This window comes from Equus caballus, chromosome X, assembly GCF_041296265.1.
Source record: "Equus caballus isolate H_3958 breed thoroughbred chromosome X, TB-T2T, whole genome shotgun sequence".
In the NCBI taxonomy this organism is placed as follows: Eukaryota; Metazoa; Chordata; class Mammalia; order Perissodactyla; family Equidae; genus Equus; species Equus caballus.
In genome coordinates, this window is record NC_091715.1 from 110,264,266 (window position 1) to 110,287,772 (window position 23,507).

Consider the following 23,507-nt stretch of genomic DNA (forward strand, 5'->3'; position numbering starts at 1 on the left):
CCACTAATCTCTTCTCTTTATCCATATGTTTGTTCATCTTCCACATATGAGTGAAATCATATGGTGTTTCTCTTTCTTTCTCTGACTTGTTTCACTAAACATAATACCCTTCAGGTCAATCCATGTTGTTGCAAATGGGACTATTTTGTGTTTTTTTATGACTGACTGGTATTCCATTTTATATATATACCAAATCTTTATCCATTTATCAGTTATTAGGCACTTGGGTTGCTTCCACATCTTGGCTATTGTGAATAATGCTTCAATAAACATAGAGGTGCATAAATCTCATTGAATTGTTGATTTCATGTTCTTTGGATGAACACCCAGTAGTGGGATAGCTGGATCATATGGCACTTCTATTTTTAATTTTTTGAGAAATCTCCGTACTGTTTTCCATAGTGGCTGAACCAGTTTGTATTCCTACCAGTAGTGTATGAGTGTTCCCTTTTCTCCACATCCTCTCCAACATTTGTTATTTTTTGTCTTGGTAATTATAGCCATTCTGACAGGTGTGAAGTGATATCTCATTGTAGTTTTTATTTTCATTTCCCTGATAGTTAGTAATGTTGAACATCTTTTCATGTGCCTGTTGGCTTTCTGTATATCTTCTTTGGAAAAATATCTGTTCATGTCCTCTGCCTATTTTTTGATCAGGTTGTTTGTTTTTTTGCTGTTGAGCTGTATGAGTTCTTTATATTTTGGAAATTAACCCCTTGTCAGACATACGATTTTCAAATATTTTCTCCCACTTGGTGGGTTGTCTTTTTGTTTTGTTGATGGTTTCCTTTGCTGTGCAGAAACTTTTTAGTCTGATGTAGCCCCATTTGTTTATTTGGCTTTTATATCCCTTGCCTGAGTAGACATGATATTTGAAAAGATGCTGCTAAAACCGATGTCAAAGAGTGTACTACCTATATTTTCTTCTAGAAGTTTTATGGTTTCAGGTCTTACATTCAAGTCTTTAATCCATTTTGAGTTAATTTTTTTGTATGGTGTAAGATAATGGTCTACTATCATTCTTTTGCATGTGGCTGTCCAGTTTTCCCACCACCATTTATTGAAGAGACTTTCCCTTCTCTATTGTATGTTCTTGGCTCCTTTGTCAAAGATGACTTGTCCATAGATGTGAGGTTTTGTTTCTGGGCTTTCGGTTCTGTTCTATGGATCTGTGTGTCTCTTTTTGTGCCAGTACTTGCTGTTTTGATTACCATAGCTTTGTAGTATACTTTGAAGTCAGGGATTGTGATGCCTCCAACTTTATTCTTTTTTCTCAATATTGCTTTGGCTATTTGAGATCTTTTGTGTTTTGGGAGGTTTTTGATTACTGTTCAATCTATTTACTTATGACAGGTCTGTTCAGATTCTCTATTTCTTCTTGATTCAGTTTTGGGAAGTTGTATGAGTCTGAGAATTTATCCATTTCTTCTAGATTATCCAGTTTGTTGGCATATAGTTTTTCTTAGTATTCTCTTATAGTCCTTTGTATTTCTGTGGTATCCATTGCAATTTCTCCTCTTCCATTTTTAATTTTATTTGATCCTTTTCCCTTTTTTTGTTAGTGAGTCTGCCTAAGGGTTTGTCAATTTTGTTTATCTTCTGAAAGAACCAGCTCTTAGTTTAATTGATCCTTTCCTTTTTTAATCTCTATTTCATTTATTTCTTCTCTAATTTTTATTATTCCCTCCTTCTGCTGACTTTGGGCTTTCTTTCTTCTTCTTTTTCTAGTTCCTTTAGGTGTAGTGTTAGATTATTTGAGATTCTGTTTTGTTTTGTTTTTTTGAGGTAGACTTGAATTGCTATATACTTCCCTCTTAGTACTGCTTTTGTTGTGTCACATAGGCTTTGGAACGTTGTGTTTTCATTTTCATTTGTCTCCAGGTACTTTTTGATTTCTCCTTTGATTTCTTCATTGACCCAATGGTTGTTCAGTAGCAAGTTGTTTAGTCTGCCTATTTTTGCGACTTTCCCAGCTTTTTCCCTGTAGTTGATTTCCAGTTTAATAGCATTGTGGTCAGAAATGATGCTTGATATAATTTCAATCTTCTTAAATTTATTGAGACTTGGCTTTTTTCCAAATATATGATCTATCTTTGAGGATACTCCATGTGCACTTGAGAAGAATGTGTATTCTGCTGTTTTTGGATGGGATGTTCTACATATATCTATTAAGCCCATCTGGTCTAGTGTTTCATTTAAGTCCACTGTTTCCTTGTTGACTTTCTGTCTGCATAGTTCATCCATTGATGTAAGTGGGGTGTTGAGGTTCACCACCATTATTGTGTTACTGTCAATTTCCCCCTTTAGTTCTGTTAATAGTTGCTTTTTATACTTTGGTGCTCTTGTGTTAGATGCATATATATTCATAAATTTTATGTCCTCTAGGTGGAATGTCCCTTTTGTCATTATACACTGCCTCTCTTTGTCTTTCATTGTCTCTTTTATCTTGAAGTCTGCTTTGTCTGACATAAGTATGGCTACATCTGTTTTCTTTTGCCTGGGCTATCATCTTTCATTTCTTCACTTTGAGCTTGTGCTTGTCTTTAGAGCTGAGCTGTGTATCCTGGAGGCAGCATATTGTTGCATCTTGTTTTTTAATCCAGCCAGACACTCTGTGTATTTTGATTGTAGAATTCAATCCATTTACATTTAGAGTGATTATTGATATATGATAGCTTAATACTGCCATTTTTTTATCTTGTTTTCTGGTTGTTCTGTATTTCCATTGTTCCTCTTCCCATGTATTTCTGGCTGCCATTTCAATTTAGTGGTTTTCTGTGATGGTTTTCTCTTTATTTATGGTTAGTGACTCTGCTCTGATTTTTTTGTTTAGTGGTTACCATGAAGTTTGTGTAAAGGATCTCATAGGTGAGATAGTCCATTTTGTGATAGCCTCTTATCTTCATTAGCCTTGGTAGTTTCTATCCCTTTCCTCTTCCTCTTCTGTGTTATTGTTGTCAGAAGTTATTCTTTTTTGTGGTGTGACTAAATTGAAGTGTTTATAGTTACTTTTGATGCTTTCCTTCCTTTTATCTTTTATGTTATAATTAAGTGTTTGCTAACCTGTTCTGATAGAGAGCTGCAATTTTCTGATTTTGTGTGTCTATTTATCTCCTTGCTCATAGCTTTGTAAACCTTTACCTTTTTACTTTAGGTAGGAGGTCTTCCTTCATTGTTTCTTGTAAGAGAGGTCTAGTGGCAATGAACTCCCTCAGCTTTTGGTTATCTGGGAAAGCTTTTATTTCTCCATTGTATCTGAAGGATAGTTTCACTGGATAGAGTATTCTTGGCTGAAAGTTTTTGTCTTTCTGTATTTTGAATATATCATTCCATTCTCTCCTATCCTGTAAGGTTTCTGCCAAGAAATTCACTGAAAGCCTGATAGGGGTTCCTTTTCTGGTGATTTTCTTCTGCCTTGCTGCCCTTAATATTTTTTACTGTTGTTGAATTTTGCCACGTTTACTATTATATGTCTTGGAGAAGGTCTTTTAGCATTGACATAATTAGGCACTATATTGGCTTCATGTATTTGTAAGTCCAGTTCTTTCCCCGAGTTTGGGAAGTTCTCAGCTATTATTTCTTTGAACAAGCTCTCTGCTCATTTCTCCCTCACTTCTCCCTCTGGAATACCTATAATCCTTATGTTGCTTTTCCTAATTGAGTTAGATATTTCTCAAAGAATTTCTTCATTTTTTAACAATCTTGTTCTCTCTCCTCCACCTGAAGCCTTCCTAGATTACTGTCCTCTAATTCACTAATTCTGTCCTTGATAACGTCAGCTCTATTTTTTATGGTTTCTAGATTATTTTTTATCTCATTTGTTGTGTTCTTCATAGCCAGAATTTCTGTATAGTTTTTTTTTAAGGGCTTCAATCTCTTTGGTAAAGTATTCCTTCTGCCCATTAATTTATTCCTGAGCTTATTGAACTGTCTTTCTGAGTGTTCTTGTAACTCATTGAATTTCTTTATGACCTCTATTTTAAATTCTCTGTCATTTAGATTGTAAATTTCTGAGACTTCAGGATTACTTTCTGGAGACTTGTCATTTTCTTTCTGCTCTGAAGTGTTACTGTAGTTTTTCACAGTGTTTGATGAACTGATCCTTTCGGGGCACATTTGAGGTAAGATCAGGTTGCAGATTCCACCTGCCACTGCTGGGGGTGAGGGAGCAGGAGCTGTGTTTCTGATCCCATCCCTTCTGCTGAAAGTTCTGTGTTTACAGTTGCATTTGCACTTGCACACTGGCCACAGTTGCTTGGCAGGTCACTCTATTGGTGGGGGACTTTGTGCTCAGTAGGCAGGTTGTTCGTGCATGGGTCAGCTCTGTGCTCACTGGTGGTTTGGCTGAGCTGCTGCACTTGGTGGGTGGGGTGCCTTCATGGGGGCTGAGCCACCACCACTTGCCACTCAGTGGGTGCATTCCCACAGGCAGTGCTGCCATGGAACAGTAGGCACTCCTGCAGGCCAAGCCACCACTCTGAAAGTGTTCATGTACATGGGCCAGGCTTCCCCCACCTCCTCTGACAGTCACACCAGCCACTGTGGGAGGCTCTGCAACCTTGCTTTCTGCTGCTGGAGAGGAGGAGGGGTGAGCTCACCTAGTTCCATTGCTTCCCAGGGATCCGCTCCACCCACCTTCAGTTGTGCAGCTGCATAGATCTCTCAGGCATCCTGTTGTGCTGTGTGGGAATCCTTTGTTGGTTAATGAGTGTCCCTTTAGCTGTAACTTGGAGAGGAGAGACAAAGGGAACAGATCACTCTGCTGTGGTGCTGACATCACTCAGGAATCCTTTTTATATTATGGAAATGTGTTCTTAAATTCATACATGTTTCAGATATTGCCTCTCACTTTGTAGCTTGATTCTTTGCTCTCTTGTTGGTGATTTTTTAAAAAATCAGATTTATGGAGGTGTAATTTACATAGAATTAGTATAATACAACACATATAATAAAATGCACCTATTTTAAGTATACTATTCATTGTGGTCTCACAAATGGATACACCAACACAGTCAGGATAGAGAACATTCCTATCACTCCAAAGTTATCTCCTCCCTCTTCCCAGTCAATCCTCATTCTCTACCCCTGACTCAAGGCAACCACTTTTCTGCTTTCTGTTCCTATACATTAGATTTGTCTTTCCTAGAGTTTCTTATCAAAGGATTTATTTAGTATGTTTTATTTTCCTTGTTCCCTTTCTTTCTCATCACAATATTTTTGAGATTCACCCATATTGTTCTATCTGTAGTTTGTTCCTTTTTATTGCTGAGTAGTTTATTGTTCACTTTTGATGCATATAAAATTATATCATAGTATTTTAATAACATAAATTATGTCAGTTCATAAATCATTTCCCTTGTTGTTAATGCTTTTGAGTCTGTTTTGAGTGTAAGAAATGTTTGCCTACCCTAAGTTCATGAAGATGTTCTCCCATATTATCTTTTAGAAGCTTTGTTGTTTTACCTTTCACATTTAGATAAAAATATACCTGAAATTAATTTTTCTGTCTATATTGATTTAGAGGTCAAGTTTCATACTCAATGTAGATATCCAAATTGCCTAACAACATTTATTGAAAAAACTGCCCTTTACTCAGTGCCACCTTTGTCGTAAATCAGTGGTCCATATGAGTAAGTTTGTTTCTGTTCTATTGATCTATTTGTCTATCTTTATGCCAATACCATACAGCCTTGATTAGTATAGCTGCAGAGTAAAGTTTAAAATCAGGTTAGTGTAAGTCATCCAACTTGGTTCCTCTTCAAGATTTTCTTGGCTGTTCTCAATCCTTTGCACTTCCATATGCATTTTAGATTATCTTGTCATTTTTCTCCTACAAAAATATCTGCTACAATATTGATTGATTTGGGAATTATTGACATTTTTATAGTATGAGCCTTTCTCTCCATTTATTTAAGTCTTTTGAACTTTATCTCCAAATATTTTTTAAAGTTTTCTGAATAGACACATCACATATCTTCTTCTAGATTTACTCCTAGGTGAATTTGAAACTATGTTGTGCTGCCCATATTTCCTCCTTCAGGACTAAGGAGTTCATTCTCCTAACTGCTATGTGTCTTGGGGACTGAGGGCTATTGTCTAAGTGTTTTTCCAGAAATTCCCCTCACCTCAAGAGAGGTGCCTAGCCATAAGTCTCACCACCTCCCAATGATTGGGTGATGCAGGAGAGTAGTTCCCTTGTTCCCTTTTCACAAGTGTAAGGTTGGGATAAAATACTGGAATTCCAATTAAATTTGAATTTCAGATAAACAAGAATTCTTGCATTGGTGTTTAAACATACTTATACTAAAAGTTATCCCTTCTTTATCCAAAATCCAAATTTAACTGAGAAGCATATTTTTTATTTTGTTTTGTTTTTAACTAAAACTGTCAATGCTACTCAAGAATGGAAAACTATGAAGTGCCATCATACCTTTAGAGAGCCCTTTGGGTTTGGATGAGGCTCTGTTGCTATTGCATTGTACGTCAACTCCTTCCTTTGCATAATTTTACCTCATACACTCCACAATGAGTGTTGACCCTCAGAGTACTCTCCAGTAATCTTACAGACTACAAATCTTTGTTTCAGAGTCTGCTACCTAAGCCAGCTGGTACCAAGAATGGTCAGAGCATGCAGACTAAAAATGGAATTTTGTACCTGAATAACCTGCTAGGCATCTGGCAATTGGACCCCATCACTAGTAGTAAGTGGAGCTACTGTCATACTCTAGTGGTGAATTGTTAAAACTTTCATCTGTGGTGAACTAGGATGGGCTAGTAGTTGAAGAGAATGCACTGGTCACTTCTTGGTATAATATCATGTTATTGAGAGTTTGAGAGAAGTACTAATTATAAAGAAAATGGAATCAGATGGCTCTTCCTGAATGCAATCAATCCATTCAAGAAAGACAATGAATGGCTGAGAGTGATAAATCACCAATTGAAGATAAAGTGTGAAAGTTAAAGGACCTATTTCGCAGCATATGAAAACACTCATTACCTGCAGAGGAGAAAAACACTGGGTGTCAGGATCAGGACTGAATCATATGAATAATAGTGCTCCAGAGAAGGTTGATTTCTCAGCAACATAAAGTCCTCTGTGTCAAATTTGGAGTCCTAATTGTGTAGGAGTCCTGAAACTTGCAATGGGAACAACAGGGTCAGATAACTAAAAATCGTTGGAAATCCAGTTTCCCTTGAACCTTCCAGGTCTATGGAAGTAGTCTACTCCTCCCTGTTAAAGACTAGCATTCCTCCCTTGCTTGAAGATGATACAGAGGACTCTACCTTCCAAAGAAACATGTTATTTCTTCACAGACTACTCCCATCTCCCTTCCTGGACACGAGACCAGATGCTAGGACCAAGTTACAACATAAACTGGAGCTGCTAAGGAGGAAAAAAGACTATACCCCAAAACAGATACAGGACGTTGTAAACAGGAACCAGGAGAGTATATATGGGACTGAGTCATGAAGGTATTGGATCAAGGTGGAGGGGCAAGGGAAATATAAGATTAGATAAAAGAGATTATAGTGATATGGGAGCATTCTCCATTGATCCTGGCTTTACCACCCTGGAAAGGGCCTTGGGAAGCAGTGGTAAGAAGTTTCTAGGATGACTCTTAGAAACTTAGAAAGTGATGGCTCACACTAAGTGAAGTAGATATGCTAGAAGTGTCATAGAAGACAGTAAAAGCAAAGATCTGAAGGCTCAGAAATGTGGGCATGTTAGAGTGGATATTGACATAAGGCTGGAACTCACCAATTGATTATGTTCTGTGAGAGGACCCAGAGGCACTCAATTTACCAAAGAAATAAGGAATGTGCTTATGAGAAGGAGAACTATCATTGTTGAGAAGCTTAGGAGGGACTGTCTTCTTTGGGCTGGGGCTGGTGGTTGGAAATGCTATTACAAAACTAGGCTCACTGATAGCCATAGGGAAGAGATAATCCTGCAATAGTGGAGGCAAGCTGGTGGTGCTTTACCATCAGAAACAAATAATGGTTAATAAAATATAACATCCCCAGAGGCAAGAAAAATGGCCAGTCAAAAAGAGGTGTTGCCCAATCTATACCATGAGTCAGTAAACTCTAATCCATGGACTAACAGCCTATTTTTATAAAGTTTTATTGGAATACAACCATGTCTATTTATTTTCATATTATCTATGGTTGCTTTCACACTACAATGGCAGAACTAGGTGCCTGTGACAGAGACCAAATGACCTGCAAGTTTAAAATATTTACTATCTGGCCCTTTAAATAAAAAATTTGCTAACCTGAGACTATATAGTCAAGAGAAATAAAAGATAGATAATCAGGGAGCTGAGCGTAGTCACACCAATAAAAAGTCACAATCTCTTACCCAGTTTTAGGACTGGACATGAGTTAGTTTTCAGGCCCCAAATACTTGCAACATCACAGCAAATATATACAGTATTGATTTCCTCAGTCTTTTCCTACAGCACTGATTCTCAGCTAGGAGTCATTTTGCCCCCAGGCAATGACTGGAGACATTTCTGATTGTCATGATTAGGTGGATACTACTGTCATCTAGTGAATAGAGACCAACAATGCTGCCAAGCATTTTACAATGCACATGACAGCCCCCTCTTCCAACAAAGAATTATCTAGCCCCAAATCTCAATAGCACTAAGGTTGAGAAACCCTGCCCTAAAGGTACCTATGATCATTTACTCAGATAACTGTACACTGGGGAAAGGAAAATATCCAAATATTTCAAAAACTGTTGGATCTGAGTTGACATTAATACTCAAGGACTGGAATCATCATCACTGGCCACCCCTCTTTGAATGGGGAAATGTAGGAACCAGGTGATAAATGGAGTCCTAACCCAAGATCAACTTACAAGGGATCCATAGTGCAAGACTATAGTTATTTCCCAAGTCCTCAAATGTCTAACTGGAATGTGTATACCTGGTGGTTTTAAAGCAGGTTGGATCCTGCTTTAGTTTTTTGGCCTATAGCATAAGAGCTATCATAATAGGGAAAGACCCAGTGGAAGCCTCTCAAACTCTCCTCCACCAAACCTCAGACAAGATAGTAAATAAAAAAACAACATTACAACCCAAGTGAAACGGTACTGATTAGTTCTCTCCTTAAAGATGTTAAGGGTAGTGGTACCCATCATGTCTCCATTCACCAGTCTGGTTCTTAGAAAAAACAGACATTTACTGCAGGATGACAATGGGCTCAATCAAATATGAAGTCTTGATAGAAGCTGCTGCACCGGAATATGTGTCTTTGCTAGAGCTGATTAACAAGGCCTCAGGTACTTGGTACATGGTCATTGATCTGGTGAATGATTTTTTTCCCATCCCTATCAAGAAGGAGGATCAGAAGCAGTTTACAATTACAGTTATGTGCTGCATAATGATGTTTTGGTGAACGACAGACTGCATATATGACGGTGGTCCCATAAGATTAGTACCATACAGCCTAGGTGTATAGTAGCTACAGAATCTAGGTTTGTATAAGTACACTCTATGATGTTCGCACAATGATGAAATCACGTAATGATGCATTTCACAGACTGTGTCCCCATCGTTAAGCAATTCATGACTGTACTTGGAACAGCTAACAGACTACGTTTATTTTTTTTCCATCAGCACTGTTAATTTACCTATTCTCTTTAATAAAGTTCCAAGAATTATGAATTTTCTGAACATTCCACATAGCATCACATTGGTGTACTATGTCAATGATATCATGTGAATCAGACAAAATGAGAAATAAGTGGCAAGTAATTTGAAGGCATTAGTAACAAACTTGAGCACCAGAAGCTAGGAATAAACCCTATGAAGATTCAGAGGCCTCTGCCATTATTAAGATTTTAGGGTGGTCTGGGGAATGCCAGGATAATGCTTTCAAAGTAAAGTATAACTTATTTTATCATACCTCTCATCACTAAGAAGAGAGGACAATACTTGATAGTGGTTCTTGAGGTAGCATATTCCACCTTTTGGAATACTACTTCAATACATTATCTGATGACATGAAAGGTTGCCAGCTTTGAGTAGGGCCCAGAGCAGGAAAAGGCTCTGTAGCAGGTCCAGGCTTTCATGTAAGTGGCCCTGTTGCTTGGGTCATATGACCCAGCAAATCTTATTATATTCAACGTATTGGGGATGGGAGAAGATGCCATGTTGAATTTATCACAAGTTTCAACAGGAGAATCACAGTGTAGACCAATGCATTTTGGAGTGAAGCCATGCCACTTTCAGTGGAAAATACATACTATTTGAAAACCAGTCCCTGACATGCTATTGTACCACAGTAGAGTGTCTCACCACAGAACATCAAATGACCATGTAGCTAGAACTGCCAATCAGAAGCTGAGCTCTAAGAGATTCTGTACCGAGTTATAAGGTTTAGTGGACCTAAAGATTCCCTGTAAGGTAGAAGTGGTACATCTGGGATTGGTCATGAGCAGGGCCAGAGGGCACAAGTAAGCTGCACGAGTAGATGGACCAGATTTTCACATCATCCATTACTGTTGTATTTGCACTTTTCCCTCAGTTCACACTTATGGCCACACTGATGATGGTGGTGAGGGGTTATCCGTTATAATTGGCTGTTGGATGAGGAAAAACACCAAGCTTGGTTCATAAACAGGGTGCATAGCCAAAAGTGGATTTCTAGTGCACTACAGCCCACTTAGAAAGACACTCAACCTAAACACACAGAGCCATCCACTCTGAAAGAGAGATTTGAGGGGAAGTTCTCCCAATGGGCAGATCTTCAGGTGGTGCATCTGGTCATTTACTTTGTGTGGAAAAACAAGTGGCCCAAGTTGACAATATTCAAGAACTGATGACAGTGAAAGGCTGAAAGATAATTTACAAGAAGGTTTGAGAAAGAGGCATGTGATAGACCTAGAGGATTGTGAATAGACCTAGGGGAGTGGACACTAGGCGTGAAGATCTTTGAATCACGTGTTAAAGCCCACCAGAATCATCTGTCATGGAAGGGGTACTAACAACCAAGTAGACAAGATTATTTGGCTAATTTACATTGCCTAGTCTTTATCATTGACAACTCCAGTGTTAGCATAGTTAAACATAAATAGAATATCCAAGGTGGCAGAGATAAGGACTATGCATGTACCAAATAGAATGAAGTCCCACTCACCAAAGCTAATGTAACTACTGCTCCTGCCAAACGTCCAACCTGCCAGCAACCTTCTGGAGACTGATGTCGAATCTCCAATATGGCACCATCCGTCAAGGAGACCAGTCAGCCTTTCAGTGGCAAATTGATTAGATCAGACTCCTTCCACCTTGGAATGGTAATGATTCATGTTGGCTGAAACTGACGTGTAATCTGGGTATAGGTGTGCCTTTCATGTCTACAGAGCCTCAGGCATTGCTGCTATTTGAAGGTTTACAGAATGCTTTATCCAATGACATGTAATCTCACATACCATTGTATCAGACCAAGAAACTTATTTAACAGCAAAGGAGGTGCAGCAGTGGGCATATGACCATGCAATCCACTGGTCCTATCACATCTACATTACCCAGAAGTTGCTGGCCTGATAGAGCAATAGAGAAGTCTTTTAAAAATGAAGCTGAAATGTCAGATTGAAGATGATAGCCTATGAGTCCCACCCGCCAAGATATAGTGTACACCCTAAATCAATGACCACTATATGGTGTTGTGTCCCTAATAAATAGATTACACGGAACTGGGAACAAAAGGGTAGAAATATGGAGTACCTTTGCTTACCATAAGCTCCAAGTAACTCCCTGGGAAAATGTGTACTTCCTGTCCCTGTAAATCTAGGCTTTGCAGGGTTAGAGGTCCTGGTTCCCAGAGAGGGATTGTTTCCATCAGAGGACGTAACAAGAGTCCCAGTACACTTTAGGCTCTTCAACCTTCTCATTCTAATAGACAAATAGGCAAGGAAAGGAGTCACCATCTTGACAGGGATAATTTACCTTGATCATAAGAAGGAGATAGAACTTCTGTTACACAATGAAGGTAGGGAAGGATATGTTTGATACCCAGTTAATCCACTAGAGTGTCTCTTGTTACTCCCTTGCCCAATTTTGGTGGTAAATGGAAAATTGCCTCAGTTATGGGATTAGAAGTGCCTAGTAGGTAGAGGCTCAACCCCTTAGGGATGAGGGTTTGATCATCACACCAAATTAGCCATGTAGGCCAGCAGACAAGGTAGCCATTGGCGAGGAGAATCTAGTATAGGTAGGAGACTATGAATATTAGTTGTAACCTTGAGACCAATGCTGTGTCAGGGGCTATAGTTTATTGCACTAACCATCTTGTCAATTCCCCAAGTTGAAAAGAAAGACCAAATAGAATTCTCTAATAACTGTCCCTGCAACTTATTATATGAAGGAAATGAATTGAAGTAGCACAAATGGTGAACTGTAGTGAATGCTGTGGTGCACTACTCAGATTCCCCATCAAAACTGAGATATTCATTCTCCCAGCTACTAAGAATATTGTTAGCTGAACACTATCAGTTGAGTCGCTTTCTGTAAATTTCCTTCCACTGAAGAGAATCATCTTGGCCTAAGTTATGCCCAAACTCTGCGAGCAAGATGTGTCTAATGACCGTCCACATAGGTCCATGTAGGGGTATGACCCAGCTTCTTTGCCTGCAGGTGGGATGACTCTGAAAGGCCATTACAGTTTCAGAGTAACCTCTGGGACCACTAAGGCTTTGTTGCAACTGCGTCAGAGTTTAACTTCTCCATCTTCTTAATCCTACATCCTTTACTCCCCCCTACAAGTATTGATCCTGAGGGCACAACCCAATAAAATTCCTGGATGTAGCGCTCCATCCTCTACTCAATTTCCCAGGAAAATTGATCTAAGACATGATGTCTTTGGTTTCCTATGCTATTTTAATTGATAGATTTTAATTTTTTTATTTTATAGTTATTAGTTGCTGGTTTAGCAAAAGTGCATTTCACTTTTGTATATTGACTTTGTATCCAGAGGCCTTGCAAATTTCACTTATTAATTCTAGTAGTTTCTCTAGACCCAAATTTTTTTCTATTTTCTACCTACACAATTATATTGTTCAGGAATAATGTCATCTTTTATGTCTTCCTTTTCAATTCTTCTGCCTTTTATATCTTTTCCTGGCCTAATTGTACTGGCTAGGACATCCAAGTACAATCTTGAATAGAGGTCATAATAGTAAGCATCTTTGTCCTATTTCTAATCTCAGAGGAAAAGCTATAACACACCACCATTGAATATGATGTTTACTGTATATGTTTTATGTATATTTTAGCCAGAATAAGGACATTTCCTTTTTCTTTTAGTTTTCTAACAATTCCTATTTTGTTTCTAAGTAGGTGTGGACTTTTAGCAAACACTTCTAATGCATTTATTTATAAGATCATAAGTTTTTTTCTTCATACACAGTTAATATGATGAATTACATTAACTAATATTTTTAGTAGAGAGATGTTTATTTTATGCTACTTTTTAATTTGCATGTAGTAAACTTGGAATACAGTTCTACAATTTTTGACAGGAGCATGCAGTCCAGTGACCATCATCAATCAAGACACAGAATAATTTGATTACCTGAAAAAATTTTCTCAAGCTCTTCTTTGTACTAAACTCCTCACCAAATCCCAACCACTGGCAATCACTAATCTGTTCTTGTTCCCTATGGTTGCCTTTTCCAGAATGTCATATAAATGGAATCATACATTAAGTAGCCTTTTGAATCTAACTCCTTTCACCAAGCACAATGGATTTGAGATATATCCATGTTGTGTGGATCAATACCTTTTACTGTTTCTTTTTTTGTGAGGAAGATTAGCCCTGAGCTAACATCTGCCACCAATCATCCTCTTTTTGCTGAGGAAGACTGGCCCTGAGCTAACATCAGTGCCCATTTTCCTCTGCTTTATACGTGGGACACCTGCCACAGCATGGCTTGCCAAGCAGTGTGTGGGTCCACACCGGGGATCCGAACTGGCAAACCCTGGGCCGCCGGGTCAGAATGTGCGAAATTGACCACTGCACCATGAGGCCATCCCCTAATAGCTTTTACTTTTTTTCACAGGGTAGTCTTCCATTCTAAAGGTGAACCATAGTTTGTTTATCCAGGCAGTCATTGAAAGAAGTTTGGATTCTTTCCAGTTTTTGGTAATTATGAATAAAACCTCTATAAATATTTTGTTTGAGGTTTTTGTATAAATATAAGTTTTTCTTTAACTTGCATGAATATCTAGGAGGGAGATTGCTGGGTCAGATAGTAGGAGTGTGGTAAACTTTATAAGAAATATCCAAAATATTGCAACGTGGCTAAAACAGTTTGTATTCCCACCATGACTGTATGAGAATTCTAGTTGCTCTGCATCTTTGTCAGCACTTGGTATTGTCAGTATTTTTTATTTTTGCCATTCTAATAGATGTAGAATCTCATTACAGGCTTAGTTTGCATTTCTCTAATGACTAATGATGTGATCGTCTTTTCATGTGCTTGTTTATCATCTTCTTTGGTGAAGTATCTGTTGAAATCTTTTGCCCGTTTTATACTGGGCTGTTATTTTATTATTGAGTTTGACAGTTCTTTCTTCTGGAAACAAGTGCTTTGTCAGACATGCAGATATACGTTTTCTAAATATTTTTTCTCAGTTTGTGACTTCTCTTTTCATTTTTGAGCAGACATTTTCAATTTTGGTGAAGCATAATTTATCATTTTTTTCTTTATTGGGATCATGCACTTGGTGTTATATCTAAGAAATCTCTGTTTAATATCAGATTGCAGAGATTTTTCTCCTATGATTTCTTCTAAAAGTTTTCATACTTTTAGGCTTTATATTTATATCTGTTATCCATTTGAATTAATTATTGTATAAGGTTCAAGGTATGGGTAAAAGTTTATTTTTTGCAATCATACTTTGTATGACTTGAATTCAATAGTTTTGACAACATTTGTTGAAAAGACCATCCATTCTCTACTAAATTATCTTTGGACTTCTGTCAAAAATTGATTGACCATATATGTGTAGGTCTATTTCTAGATGTTCTATTGTGTTTATTTGATCTATGTGTCTATCCCTCTACCATTACCCCACAGTCTTTTTTTTAAATAATCATTAGCTAACATTTTACTTGGTACTAGACACTGTTCTAAGAGCTTTGCAGATATTAAGTTGCTTAATTCTCTAACAAATCCATGAGATAGGTACTGTTATCATCCAATTTCACAGGTTAGCAAACTCAGGAACAGGGAGGTGAAATCACTTGGCCAAAGCCACAGAGCTCAACAGTGACAGAGTTCAGATTTATACCCAGAAACTTTGCCTCCAGAGTCTGTGACTATAACCACCTCAACATGCTAGGTACCACTTGTGTAGAGGGAAAGAAAAAAATTAATGACACACATGTATATTCCTGGTACATGCCTGGAAGGAAACCTGAGAAATCAGTCAACACAACCTGAGTGTTGAAGAAAGATAGACATTCCACTGTATACTCTTCTGTACTCTTTCAATTATTTTGCATGCATTTTTTTTAATGGCTTGAACTGAACAGGGCCTCTTTTTTTCCCTAGAGGAATTTGTTTATCTTTTTATTTATTTATTTATTATTTTTAATGAGAGCACATTGGTTTATAACATTATATAAATTCCAGGTGTACATCATTATAGTTTAACTTCTGTATGGATTGCATTGTGTTCACCACTAGAAGATTAGTTTCCATCCGTCAACATACACGTACGCCCCTTTGCCCCTTTCACACTCATCCCAGCTCTGTTCTTTTTTCTCAGGATTGTTTTTGCTATTCAGGGCTTTTGTTGTTCCCTGTAAATTTTAGGATTCTTTGTTCCACTTCCATGAAAAATGTCATTGGGATTCTGATTGGGATTGCATTGAATCTGTAGATTACTTTAGGTAATGTGCACATTTTAACTATGTTAATTCTTCCAATCCATGAGCACAGAATATCTTTCCATTTCTTCATGTCTTCTTCAATTCCTTTTAACAATGTCTTGTAGCCTTTACTGTACAGATCTTTCACCTCTTGGTTAAATTTATGCCTAGGCATTTTATCCTTTTGATGGGATTGTATTTTCGATTTCCATTTCTGCTATTTTGTTGTTAGTGTATAGAAATGCAACTGATTTTTCTATGTTGATTTTGTACCCTGTAACTTTACTGTATTTGTTAATTATTTCTAATTGTTTTTTTTGGTGGATTCTTAGGATTTTTTCTATATAGAATCATGTCATCCACGAATAGTGACAGTTTTACTTCTTCCTTTCTAATCTGGATATCTTTTATTTCCTTTTCTTGCCAAATTGCTCTGTCTAGGACTTCCAGTATTATGTTAAATAACAGTGGTGAGAGTGGGTATCCTTGTCTTGGTCCTCTTCTTAGAGGAATAGCTTTTAGATTTTCACTGTTCAATATGATGTTGGCTATGGATTTTTCATAAAGGGCCTTTATTATGTTGAGGTAATTTCCTTCTATATCCATTTTATTGAGAATTTTTGTCATAAATGGATGTTGAATCTGGTCAAATGTTTTCTCTGCATCTGTTTAGATGATCATATGATTTTATCTTTTAATTTCTTAATGTGGTATATCATGTTGATTGATTTGTAGATGTGGAACCATCCTTGCATTCCTGGAATAAATTCCCCCTAATCGTGGAGTATGATCCTTTTAATGTATTGTCATATTCGATTTGCTAATATTTTGTTGAGAAGTTTTGCATCTGTGTTCATCAGTGATATTTGCCTATAATTTTCCTTTTTTTGTGTGTTGTTGTCTGGTTTTGGTACCAGGGTAACGTTGGGGTCATAAAATGAGTCAAGAAGCATCCCAGCCCCTTCAGTTTTCTTGGAAGAATTTGAGAAGGATGGGTATTAAATCTTCTTTGAATGTGTGGTAGAATTTACCAGAGAAGTCTTATGGTCCTGGACTTTTGTTTTTTGGCAGGTTTTTTATTACTGTTTCAATCTCTTTACTTATGATTAGTCTCTTCAGATTCTCTGTTTGTTTTTGATTCAGTTTTGGGTGTTTGTATGATTCTAAGAATTTACCCATATCTTCTAGGTTATCCAATTTGTTGGCATATAGCTTTGCATAGTAGTCTCTTATAGTTTTTTGTATTTCTGTGGCATCATTGTAATATCTCCTCTGTTGTTTCTGATTTTATTTGTGCCTTCTCTCTTTTTTTTCTTCATGAATCCAGCTGAGGGCTTATCATTTTTTTAAATCTTTTATAAGAATCAGCTTTTAGTTTCATCTATCATTTCTATTGTCTTTTTAGTCTCTATTTCATTTATTTCTGGTCTGATTTTTGTTATTTACTCCTTCTATTGACTTGGAGTGCCATTTGTTCTTTTTTCTAGTTCTTTTATGTGTAGTGTTAGATTGTTTATTTGAGATTTTTCTTTTTCCTGACATAGGCCTGTGTTGCTATATATGTCCCTCTTAGTACTGCTTTTGCCGCATCCTATAAGTTTTGGTATGTTGTGTTTTCATTTTTATTTGTCTACAGGTATATTTTGATTTCTCTTTTGATTTATTCATTGATCCAATAGTTGTTCAGTAGCATGTTGTTTAGTCTCCTCATATTTGTGACTTTCCAGCTTCCTTCTTGTAACTGATTTCTAGTTTCATACCATTGTGGTTGGAAAAATACTTGATACGATTTAAATCTTCTCAAATTTATTGAGTCTTTTTTGTTTCCCAACATATGATCTATCTTTGAGAATGTTCCATGTTCTCTTGAGAATAATGTGTATTCTGCTGCTTTTGTATGGAATGTTCTATATATATTAAGTCCATTTGGTCTAGTGTTTCACTAAGGCCAATATTTCCTTGTTGACTCTCTATCTGTAAGACCTATCCATTGATGTTAGTGGGGTATTAAAGGCTCCTACTAATATTGTGTTGCTGTTAGTTTCTCCCTTTAGGTTTGTCAATAGTTGCTTTATATACTTTGGTGCTCCTATGTTAGGTGCATAGATATTAATAAATGTGATGTCTTCTTGGTGTATTGTCCCCTTTCTCATTGTATAATTTCCACCTTTGTCTCTTGTTTTCTTTTTTGGCTTGAAGTTTATTTTGTCTAATATTAGTATGGCTATACCTGCTTTCTTTTGGTTGCAATTTGCTTCGAGTATAATTTTCCATTCTTTCATTCTGAGCCTATGGTTTTCTTTAGCGCTGAGATAGGTATGCTGGATGCAGAATATTGTTGGGTCTTATTGTTTTAATCTATTCAGCACTCTATGTCTTTTTATTCGTGAATTCGATCCACTTACATTTAGGGTGATTACTGATATATAAGGGTTAATTCTGCTATTTTACCTTTTGTTTTCTCATTGTTCTATATTTCTGTTGCTTCTTTTTCTTTCTGTTTCTTTCTACCATTTCAATTTGGTGCTTTTCTGTGATGTGTTTCTCAGTTTCCTCTTTTTTTTTAACGTTATGTGACTCTGCTCTGAATTTTTCTTTTGTGATTACCATGAGGTTTGTATAAAAGATCTCGTAGATGAGATAGTCCGTTTTCTCCTGATAGCATCTTATCTCCATTTGCCTATGCATGTTCCACCCTTTTCCTCTTCTTCTATATTCTTGTTGTCACAAATTATCCTTTTTGTGTTATGAGTTTGAAACCAAATTGAAGTGATTATAGTTATTTTGATGCTTTCTTTCCCTTTAGCCTTTATGTTATAATTAAGTGCTTACTAACCTATTTTGATATAGAGTTGAAATCTTTTTGATTCTATCTGTCTATCACCTTGCTCCAAGCTTTGTATACTTTCCATTTTTCTTTCAGGTAGGAGAGCTCCTTGCAATAATTCTTGTAAGGCAGGTCTATTTGTGATGAACACTTTCAGCTTTTGTTTGTCTGGGAAAGCCTTTATTTCTCTTTCATATCTGAAGGATAACTTTGCTGGACAGAGTTTTCTTGGCTGACAGTTTTTATCTTTCAATATCTTTAGTATATCATTTCACTCTTTCCTGGCCTGTAGACTTTCTGCTGAGAAAACCACAGTTAGCCTAAAGAGGATTCCTTTCTATGTTATTGTCTTCTCTTTGGTCATCTTTAGTATTCTTTCTTTGTCATTAACTTTTGACATTTTTAATATGATGTGCTTGGAAAAAGTCTTTTTGCCTTGAGATAATTAGATATTCTATTAGCTTCATGTACTTTTATATCCAGTCATTTCCACAGGTTTGGGAAGTTTTCAGCTGTTATTTCTTTCAATAATCTCTCTGCTCCTTTCTCTCTCTCTCCTCCTTCTGGGATACCCATTATTCTTATGTCTCTTTTCTTAATTGAGTCAGATATTTTTCATAGAATTTATCCATTTAAAGAAAATCTTTCTTCTCTCTCTTCTTCCATCTGAATCATTTCCAGATTTCTATCTTCAAGCTCACTAATTCTCTTTCCATATGGTCTGCTCTATTTTCAGTGCTTTCTACATTTCTTTCTTCTCATTAATTGTGTTCTTCATCTCCAGAATTTCTCGGTTTTTTCTTTTTAAGGTTTCAGTCTCTTCAGTGAAGTACTCTTTTGTTCATTTATCTTATTCCTGAGCTCATTGAACTGTCTGTCTGAGTTTTCTTGTAACTCATTGAGTTTCTTCATGATGGCTGTTTTGAATTCTCTGTCAATTTGATCACAATCTTCTGTGACTTCAAGTTTGGATTCTGAAAAGTTGCCATTTTCTTTCTGTGCTATTGTGTTATTGTAGTTCTTCATGTGCTTGATGAGCTGTTACTCTGCTGGCGCATTTGTGGTAATAACCACATCTTTAATATTTGGGTAAAGCTTTGGTTATTTTGATTCTGAACTGCTCCTGTTTATATTTGAGAGCCTGTTCTTTCCTCCCTACATTATCTCTGCCAGAGGCATCATCAGTGCCCTCCTTGTGCTGCTTGTGCCTCTGAGGTTGCTGGTGTTTTGCTGCTCATTATGTCTCTGCAGTTGTGAGCCCTGCCACCAGGGTCGCCAGGCTTCAAGCACCTCTGCTGCTTCTAGGATCACCTAGGTATCATGTTTCACCATGGGCTCTTCATGCCTTCTCCTTGGGCTCAGTTGCTGCTGCCACATGCACCACCTGGATGCTGCTCCTGGGTTATCTGGGGGTGTTGACAGCACAGCTACCAAGGACACTGTGTTCATATGTATTCTTGCTGTTGCCAGGGTCACAGAGTCTTGTATGCAGCCCACACTACTGGGAGCACTGGTCTAGGGGGTGACACCACTGGGGGCTGGGTCACAGGTACTGCTGTGGCTTCTGAAGCCTCAGGTTGAAAATGTTACCTGCTGGGAGAGGGGTAGAGGCTGAGCTGTGAGTGCCACTCCTGCTCCTGAAGCTTCTGGTCTCTGGCACAGTTGCACTTTTTGAAACCTCGGGTCATGGGCACCACAACCACTGCTGGGGGTATCCACATTTTGGATGCAGCCCCTGCTGCTGGAAGGGCTGGAGTTGGAGGCTTTGTCACTGGAGGAGGGAGGAGGGGAGAGGGCAGGGTCACAGGTATTTCCAGTTCCCAGAGTCTTTGGTCATAGGCCCACAGTGATTCCTGGTGCCTCTGGGAGCATGAGCTGCCTGGATTCCTGGGACATTTGTTCATGGGCATTACCCCAGTTCCTGGGGCCTGTGGTCACAGGGATGGCCACAGATCCTGAAACCTCCTCTCTCGGGAGTTGCCACTGCTGCTACCACAGTCCACTGCCTCTAAGAGGTCCAGTGCACCCATCTTCAGATATATAGATGTATGGATCTCTCAGGGATTCTGGTGTGATATGCAGAGTCCTCTGTTGGTTAATGGATATCCTACTGATTGTGACTTAGAAGAGAGAGACCAAGGGAACACCTCTCCACTATTATGCAGACATCACTCACCCTACAGTCTTGATTATTGTAGCTAGATAGTAAGTCTTGATATTGGACAGACTAACTATTTCTAGTTTATTCTTTTTCAAAATTGTTTTGGCCATTGTAGTTCCTGTGCCTTTCCATGTAGCACACATTTTTGCAATGGAATATTCTTTTTATTTTATCTAATTCTTCTTTGACCTCTCATACAAGCTACCACACATTGTAGTTGTGGGGGAGGGGTGGCAAATTGGGATGAGAATGAAAACAATGTTTGCTCCAGACTAAGTTAAATTTATGAAGCAGTTAGGGAAGAATTGACATCTTAAGCGTATTGAGTCTTCTAATCCATGAACACACTATATGTCTCCATTTACTTAAGTTTTCATTGACTTATTTTGTCACTGTTTTATACTTTTAGCATACAGATCCTGCAAATATGTTGGGAAGTTTGTCCTTTAGTATTTCATGACTTTGGCCATATTGTACATGGAAATGATTTTTAAATTTTCATTTTGAATTGTTTGTTGCTTGTATGTAGAAAAGCAATCAATTTTTGCAAGTTGACAATATATCCTATAACCTTGCTAAATTTACATATTTCTAGTAGCTTTTAATAGATTTCTTGGGATTTTTTACATGGAAAATCATATTTCTGCTAATAAGAATAGATTTACTTCTTCCTTTCTAATTCAGGTAACTTTTATTCCTTTTTCTTGCCTATTGCATTGCTAGATCTCCCCATACGATGCTGAATAGGAGTGGTGAAATTTGACATCCTTACCTTGTTAGGGTAATCTTGGGGGAAAATCATTCCCTGTTTGATCAAAGTATGACGTTAGCTGTAGGTTTTTTGTAGGTGCTCTTTATCAAGGTGAGGAAGTTTTCTTCTATTCCTAGCTTGCTTAAAGCTTTTTATCAGGAATGGATGTTGGAGTTGTCAAATGCTTTTTGTGTATCTATTGAGATGATCATGTAGTTTTGCTTTTTGTAGTCTGATAAGATGGTGAATTACACTGTTTGCTTTCTGAATGTTACACCAAGCTTACCATTCTTGGGACAAATCTCCTTGGTAGCATTGTATTATCCCTTTTGTATATTGATGGATCAGCTTTGCTAAAATTTTGTTAAGAATCTTCTGCATCGATGTTCATGAGAGATATTGGTCTGTATATTTTTTTCTTGTAATGCCTTTGTTTTTGATATCAGAGTAATATCAAAGACTAATTAGAAAATGATTCTCACCTCTTCATATTTCTAGAAAAGTTTTGATAGACTAGATATTATTTCTTCTTTAAATATTCGGTAGACTTCTTCAATGAAGTCATTTGGACCAGGAGATTTCTTTGTGGGAAGCTTTTATAATTACTTTCAATGATGTAGGGCTATTCAGATTTTCTGCCTTCTTGATTGAACTTTGGCAGTTTGTGTCTTTCAAGGAATTTTTCCTTTTCCTATAATTTGATGAATTTGTTGGCAAAAAATTGTTCATTTTCTTCCCCTATTATATTTTTTAATATTTATGGAATCCTTAGTGATGTCACCTCTCAATCCTGATATTGATCATGTGTTCTCTCTCTCTCTCACAATCTCTCAATCTTTCTCTCTCTGTCTCTCAAGAATCTGACTAAAGTTTTACCAATTTTATTGATATTCTTAATGAACCAGCTTTTGGTTTCATTAATTTTATTTATTGTTTTTCATTTCCTATTTTAGTGATTTTTGCTCTGGTGTCTATTTTTTACTTTCTTTATACTTTGGGTTGGAGTTGTTCTTCTTTTTCTAGTTTTTCAAGGTGGAATCTGAGGTTATTGATTTGATTTCTTTCTTCGTTTTTAAAATAAGCATTGTAATGGTATAAATTTCTAAGTACTGATTTAGCTGCATCCCTTTAATTTTAATATAGTATGTCTTCATTTTCATTCAGCTCAAAACACTTACCATTTTGATTTCTTCTGTGGTCCATAATCTTTTAGAATACTTAAATTCAGTTTTCAAATATTTGCAGATTCCAAGAGATCCTTCTGTTATTGTTTTTTAGTTTAATTCCATTACAGCATACTTTGTATGGCTTGAATCCTTTAAAAATTCTGATAATTGTTTTATGGCCCAGAATATAGTCTATCTTGGTAAATAGTCCATGTTTACTCAGAAAGAACGTGCATTCTGTTGTTGTTGTGTGGAGTATTCTATAAATGTTAGTTTAGTCAAGTTAATTAATATTATTATTCAAGTCTATATCCTTACTGATTTTCTGTTTACTTGTTCTATCAATTATTAATAGAAGGGTGTTGAAACCTCTGGCTATAATTGTGAATTTGTTTTGTTCTCCCTGCATGTCTACTATTTTTTTTTCATGTATTCTGAAGCTCTATTCCTGAAGGCATAAACATTTAGGATTCTTATGTCCTGTTGATGAATTGACCCCTTTATCATGATTAAATCACGCTCTTTATCCCTGACTATATTCTTTGCTCTAAAATCTACTTTCATATAGACACTAGCTTTCTTTTGATTACTGTTGCATGCTATGCCCATTTTTATTCTTTTGCTTTTATTTTGTGTCATTATACTTAAAGTGGGTTTCTTGTAAGTAACATCTTGTTGGATTTTACTTTTTTAAATCCAATCTGATAATCCTTATCT

At 37.0% G+C, this 23,507-nt stretch overlaps 1 protein-coding gene across 4 annotated transcripts in view; it reads left to right on the forward strand.

Moving 5' to 3' along the window:
* Window positions 1–23,507, forward strand: part of RTL4 (retrotransposon Gag like 4) — a 326,375-nt gene that overhangs the window by 239,134 nt on the left and 63,734 nt on the right. Inside the window, exon 2 of one of the 4 annotated variants that reach the window (XM_070257776.1) lies at window positions 6,587–6,701. The exons of the other annotated variants lie outside the window; for them this stretch is intronic. The gene's annotated coding sequence lies outside the window, so the exon portion shown is untranslated. The remainder of the gene's footprint in view (window positions 1–6,586; window positions 6,702–23,507) is intronic. 4 annotated transcript variants of the gene reach the window in all.